Source organism: Crocuta crocuta, unplaced genomic scaffold (assembly GCF_008692635.1).
Source record: "Crocuta crocuta isolate KB4526 unplaced genomic scaffold, BGI_CrCroc_1.0 scaffold385, whole genome shotgun sequence".
Classification (NCBI taxonomy): domain Eukaryota; kingdom Metazoa; phylum Chordata; class Mammalia; order Carnivora; family Hyaenidae; genus Crocuta; species Crocuta crocuta.
In genome coordinates this window covers 123660-131075 of record NW_027533270.1, presented here as the reverse complement: position 1 = coordinate 131075, position 7416 = coordinate 123660, and the positions used below count along the sequence as shown (strand labels likewise).

Below are 7416 nucleotides of genomic sequence, written 5' to 3'. Positions count from 1 at the left end.
CATAAAAGATCCTATATATTCATCAAAACGACTCTGTGAGGTTGTGTTATTTCCGTTACACAGATAAAGAAACTGATGCACAAAGTGGAGGATAAATAACTTCTCAGCATCACATAGCATATAAATCTTACGTATGTATAAATACATCCTCTCACGCTTATGGAAAGAACATTTAGATAATGAAAGAAATGTCCCTTTCAGGTTTCTCATGGGGAGACTGACTTCACTTTTAGCCTCCAATTGCTAGTTTAGAATAGAATAAACACAAAATAGACTATAATGTGACGTGCCTAATTAATTTTCCTACATTGATTTATCTTTTAATGATGCCAATTTATTTAGTCAATAAGTACACTCTAACTTCTTTTTCCTCTTTTTACATACATTCATCATTTTACATATATTTTTACATATTTTACATCATTTTTACATATATTCATCATTTACATATATTTAACAGTAACTCCCCTGTTAAAAAAAAGAAAGAAAATGAATTCCCCTGATTTTTAAATTATTTTACAGGTGCCTGGGTGGCTCAGTTGGTTAAGTGTCCGGTTCTTGGTTTCAGCTCAAGTCATGATCTCACAGTTCGTGAGTTTGAGCCCCGCACTGGGCTCTGTGCTGATGGTGCGGAGCCTGCCTGGGATTCTGTCTCTCCTTCTCTGTGCCCCTCCCCTGCTAGTGCTCGCTCTCTCCTTTCTCTCTCTCTCTCTCTCTCTCTCTCTCTCAAAATAAATAAATCAACTTTAAAAAAAAAATTATTTTAAGCTCCTGAAATGCTAGATTGTATTCTGGGTCATTGAGAGAACTTCCAGACAAGTTTCAAGTCACTCTCAGTCATCTTTAAGAAATCATGAAGAATGAAAGAAATGATGGAAAAATTATGATAAGCAAACCAAGTCATAGCTTTCATAAGGCATTCGTAAGAAGGCATATTCCCCAGACCATGGTCCAATGTAATTGACAGTAAAACTAGACACATGTTTCCTGGATTGTTAGCTGCGTTGAGAGCATTAGCAAAGACATGTAGGAGTGCTAGTGGACACTCGCCATAAACCATGGCAGGAAAACTCATTTCCTTTGTTGGTTCGATGGACACTCACAGCAGTGGACGAGGGGGCAGCTGCAAAGAATAGAGTGCAACTCTCATCAGTAATGCCCCTCATGGTGCACTCCATCTATTCTGTGGACCTGCTACCAATGAAATGCCCAGTTTTAAAATAATGAGAATTTGCATAAGTCCAATATTAATGACCAACTGGGAAAGAAACACAGTAGTAAAACTATAGCCCAAATGAGAAACTGTCAACAGCAACCTTAAGGGGTCCACCAGCTACAGCATTTTTTTTTTTTTTTTCACTGTTCCTTTGCTCTGGGTAGAATACTGGTCAGCATTAATTTAACAAGTTGTGCTTTTTAAAGTTGTTCTTTAGGATAATTTAGGGATGTACTGACTCATAAAACTATGATAGGTTTTATGAGGAAAAGCCTGCATCTATGTGATCTATAATTGCTTTTCAAACTGCCATAGCATTTCTAAATCAAGCCCTGGCTGTTAATTAACATGCGGAAATGGGAAGACACCATTATTCTCTCCATACCAAATTGTTTCCATTGTAGTCTGTGTGGCAATTCTACTTGAGAAAGGATTTGAAACATTCATGAATGTCTTTAAGGCTTGTAAGCAACTCATTATTTTCCTACTGTGTGAGAATGGTAATATACAAATCCTAAATCTGTAACTCCAAGTTTAGGACCTTGCCAAGTTCNTAATTTCTACTTCAGAAAAAAATTTAAATATATAACTTTTACCTGTCATTAACAGAGAACAAACTGGTGGTTGCCAGAGGGGAGGTGGGGGGGAATGGGTGAAATGGGTGAAGGGGATTAAGAGGTATAAATTCCAGTTATGAAATAAATTAGAGATGGGGCATCTGGGTGGCTCAGGAGGTTAAGCGTCTGACTTTTGACTTCGGCTCAAGTCATGATCTCATGGTTCCTGGGATCGAGCCCCGGGTCCCGTACTGACAGTGTGGAGCCTGCTTGGGGTTCTCTCTCGCCCTCTCTCTGCCCCTCTCCTGTGCATGTGTGAGCTCTCTCTCTCTCCACTCCCCAAAATAAACTTTTAATAAAATAAAATACGTGAGAGATGAAAAGTACAGCGTCGGGAATCTTGCCACTAATATTATAGTAATGTTGTATGGTGGCTACACTTATCGTAAGCGTGAAGGAACGTATAGAATTGCCAAATCGCTGTACTGTACACCTGAAACTCATATCACTTTGCATGTCAATTACACTTGAATAATAAATTGAAAAGGAATGCTGCAAAAATAATGCAATACTGAGACAAATATTGAAACAAAGAAAATACCTACAGTTGAATGAGCCAAAGATGAAAGCTGACATGGTTGTATGTTTTCCACATTTTCTCTACTTGAATGTAAGAAGTACACGCCTACATTTTACCCACACATTGGGATCCTACCCTATAGGCTCCTGCTTTATAGAATTTTTTCAGTTAACAGTATGCCATCTCCATTTCCCCATGATATTAGATGTTTTTCAAAGCATTATTCTCTTTTTTTTAAGTTTATTTCTTTTGAAGAGAGACAGAGGCACGAGTGGGGGAGGGGCAGAGAGAGAAGGACACAGAATCCCAAGCAGGCTCTGCCCTGTCGGCACAGAGCCCGATTCGGGGCTTGATCCCATGAACTGTTAGATCATGAGGTGAGCCAAAACCAACTGAGCCACTCAGGTGCCCCCAAAGCATTATTCTTATGTTTACATAGTGGCTGTGTGTATGAGGCCATAGCTTAGATATTGGTATACTGGAAATTGCATAATGTTTTCGTTTGGTTGTTTAACTTATATGCTATCATTTAATCTTCTAGACAAGCTTTGTGTTTTCAGTTTTTTGAACCTAAAATATTTCCTCAAATATCCCTTTCTAAATAGTCCATAACTTCTTTTCTTTTCTTTTCTTTTTTTTTTAAATATTTTTTATTTATTTCTAGGAGAGAGAGAGACAGTGTGAGCAGGGGAGGGTCAGAGAGAGAGGGAGATACAGACTCTGAAATAGGCTCCAGGCTCTGAGCTGGCAGTCAGCACAGAGCCCGACGCGGGGCTCGAACCCACGAACCGCGAGATCATGACCTAAGCGAAAGTCGGACGCTTAACCGACTAAGCCACCCAGGTGCCCCAATAGTCCATAACTTCTAAATGTTTTACCTATCACTATTTGTAGCACTAATGTACAAAAGACTTTAAAGCAGATAAATTATTCCAGAGAATTTTTTCTATCCAAATATTTCACAGAGAGCATATAGAAAACAAGCATTCCTGAATGTTCTATAAAGCTTTCTCTGGAGAAGCAGTAAAATCCAAGTATGTGAGATTTACTTTTAATGAGTTAATCTATTGTCATTACCCAGGTAGCGAAGAAGGAATTTTTCATTCATCATTATCCATACAATTCATGTGTATTCTTAAGTGTAAACAACATGATTAGAAAAGCCGTGAGTACATGAATAAGAGACTAGAACAGACTGGTTTCTGAAATACTCAGGATAATTTGAAAGATATTCATCTTGTCTGCTTCTTCATAATTTGTTCAAAAGCATGGTATATCTTCAATTCTCAACATTGAAACACAACGTTTGTTTTGTCAACACTTTAATGAGTGTGTGCAGCAATTTCTTGATGTTAAAAAACTGAGACTCGAGGAAATGAATTCCTGAAATATCTAATATCTTTTTTCTTCTATCCATAATCATTACTGTAAAAATACCAACTTTTACAAAAAGACCCACGTGTCCAACACTTTGCCCAATATTTGTATGACTGTATGAGGGCGTACGAACAGTGCAGGCAAGTATGGCTTCAAATCGTTCAACACCGAATGGAGAAGCTTGACCAGCAAACCAACTGACATTCAGACAGAAGAGTCTATTGACATTTTCAAGGAAGATATCCAGAAGCCTCTAACAACCTCTCAAGAGTGACACTCTAGTAACACTGCAGGATACAGTTTTCTTCACAATTTCAGTAAGTAATAATTACGACATTTACTGAAGTAGTAGCCTGGCGCTTAGCATAGCGTGAAGCCCTTTATCTAGCTGTAACCTCACAACAGGCCCACATCGCAGGAGCTAGGCTGCTGACAAAATTGTAACCAAAAACAAAAGTACCTCTGTGGCATCTGGGGCCCGGGAGGAGTCCCCCCTACTTCTGCACCAGGTGTGAAGCAGACAGACCACAGTATGGGCCGTGGAACCAACCGAAGTCTCTGTGGAGCCCCATGGGAGAAAACCAGGAGACTGCTGAGGTGGGCGGACACCCGCGGACAGAGAGCTTTTGCAAACAGTTAGCCTTCCGGAGAAGAGATTCCAGCCCTGAGTTGGAGGAAACAAAACAGAACTAAACAACACGACAAAAACCGGAAACCGAGTTGGGACACAGGGAAGAGGGTAAGCGGAACTCTGCCCGCGCTGCCTTTCCCCGGGGCAGCAGAGTGCCGGCTGAACTAGGTGACAGTGGCCTCTCTGGTGGGGCGAAGGGACAGGAGTGAGTGAGCCCGGTTCTCCCGGCAGCACCTCGGGTACCTGAGTGGGCTACCATGTGTGAGGGAAGGGTGGGGATCAGGCAAGAGGCAGATGACCAGCAAAGGGTATTCAAGGGATGTGACTCCTGATGACTGCTTTCAGGACTCCAGCCGGAAGCCCTGGGACACTGGCAGAAGCTCGCCCGAGGATCCCTCCACGTGGCCCACGGACACCCCCAAGGCCCCNCCCTGCCGCTGGCTCCTCGTGAGCACGCCCCAGTGCAAGGGAGAGAATGAGCTCCAGTAAACTGGACCGTGGGCAGGGCAAAACCACAAATGTGAGCTGTAGTGCCACCTTCTGGAAAATAAAAGAGAAGCTTCCGGCAACCAGCCTGGTGACTTCTAAGAACCAGGGAAGATACACAAGCTTGGGAATTCTGCTGCAAGAGGGAGGAGGAAGTGTGCGGCGGGCATGTCCATACCAGGCTGGAGTAAGTCCCGGATCTAAGCAACGGCCAATGAAACAGATCTCCCACCCGAGGACAGCAATAAAGATTGGAGAAGGCGTCTTAGACTTCAAATACAAAAACAAAAAGCTCAACAAATGTACTCTTCAGACATGAAGGAGGGAAAGACTTTCCCTCAAAACAAAAGCTAAGTGGGCTCATCACCACTAGACCTGCCTGGCAAGAAATGCTGAAAGAAGTTCTTCAAGCTGACGTAAAAGGACGTAAAATCAGTAACATGAAAACATATAACACTCACCATAAATGTAAATACACATACAGTTACATTTACAAGACTCTTACTAGCCATTTAACTATAGCATAAAAGGTAAAGAAGATAATATTAAAAATAACTATAGGGGTGCCTGGGTGGTCCAGTCGGTGAAACACTGGACTCTTGATCTCAGTTCAGGTCCTGATCTCTCTCTCAGTCATAAGATCGAGTCCTGCATGAGGCTCCGTGTTGACAGTGCAGAGTTTGTTTGGGATTCTCTCTCTCTCTCTGCCCCTCCCCTGCTCTGTCTTTCTCTCTGTCTCAAAATAAATAAATAAAGATTAAAAAATTAAAGGTAACTACAGCTATCATAATTTGGTAAAGAATCCACAGTATAAAAAGAAGTTATTGTGATATCAAAAACATGAAAGAGGGAATAAATGTAGAGTTTTTATATGTGATTAACGTTAAGCTGCTAGGAGCTTAAACTGGCCTGTTTTAAGTATGAAATGTTTATGTAAGCCTCACTGTTACTACAAAGGAAATACTTCTACTACACTTACAAAAAAGAAAGAGACAGAAAGCAGAGGGAAACCATCATGTATAGTGACCAATTCATAAAGATAAGCAGAGAGAAAGGGGAAAGAAGAACAATGGGAACTACAAAATGGACATAATGCAATTAATAAGAGGGCATTAGTAACTCTTTATGTATCGATAATAACTCTGAAGGTAAATAGATTGAATTCACCCATCAAAAGGCATACAGTGGCTGGCTGGCTGGAAATAAACAAAACTGAACTATCTTCTGTCTATAGGGGACTTTCTTCAGATTGAGGACACGCATAGACTCCAAGTAAAAGGATGGAAAATGATGTTCAATACAGGCAGAAACCAAAAGAAAGCAGACATAGCTACACTTATACCAGATAAGACAGACCTTAAGCCAAAACCAGTAACAAGACAAAGAAGGTCATTATATAGTGATAAAGGGATCAATCTGTCAAGAAAATACTGCAATCATAATTACATGTACACCCAACACTGGGGTACCTACTGGGGTACCTAAACATATTAAGCAAATACTAACAGATCTGAAGGGAGAAATACACAGCAGTACAATAATAGCAGGGAACGTCAATACCCCCCTTTAAACAATGGATAGATGATCCAGACAGAAAATCAACAAGAAAACATTGAACTTGAACCTCACATTAGATCAAGTGGATTTAACAGATGTATACAGAATATTCCATTCAACAGCAGCAGAACGCACATAATTATCAGGTGCACATGGAACATTCTCCAGGAGAGATCCTATGAAAGGCCACACAACAAGTCAGCAAATTCAAGAAGATTGAAATCATACCAAGTATCTTCCTTGACCACAATGGTAAAACAAAACACACACACACACACACACACACACACACACACACAGAAAACTAGAAATTAATAAGTGGAAAACCAGAAAACTTACAAGCATGTGGATACTAAAAACTACACTCTTGAACAAGCAACAGAATATGGAACAGAAGTCACAAGTGAAATCAGAAAATACATCAAAACAAATGAAAATGAAACCCCACCAAAACTGTGCTCGCTTCGGCAGCACATATACTAAAATTGGAATGATACAGAGAAGATTAGAATGGCCCCTGCACAAGGATGACACACAAATTCGTGAAGCATTCCATATNGGCATGGAGGAGGGCACTCATGGGGATGAGTACTGGGTGTTATGTGGAAACTAATTTGACAATAAACTATTTGTAAAAAAATTAAAAATTAAAAAAAAATAAAAAAAAAGAAAACCCACCAAAACTTATGGGGTGCTACAAAAGCAGCTCTTAGAAGGACGTTTATGGTGATAAATGCATACACTAAGAACATAGAAAGCTCTCTGGGGCGCCTGGGTGGCTCAGTTGGTTAAGCATCCAACTTTGGCTCAGGTCATGATCTCATGGTCTGTGAGTTCAAGCCTCGCATAGGGCTCCATGCTGACAGCTCAAAGAACAAAGTAAGCCCAAAGTCTGCAGAAGGAAAAAAGTAACAAAGATCAAAGTAGAAACAAATAAAATAGAGACCAGAAAAACAAGAGCTGGTTTTCTGTAAATTATAAACAAAATTGACATACCTTTAGTTAGACTAGG

General features: G+C 40.5%; 1 non-coding gene across 1 annotated transcript; it reads left to right on the top strand.

Moving 5' to 3' along the window:
- Positions 1-6859: 6859 nt before the first annotated feature.
- LOC144218026 (U6 spliceosomal RNA) lies at positions 6860-6966 on the top strand. The gene has a single exon (XR_013331026.1). It is a non-coding gene; the product is annotated as a U6 spliceosomal RNA (small nuclear RNA).
- The last annotated feature ends 450 nt before the right edge of the window (positions 6967-7416 follow it).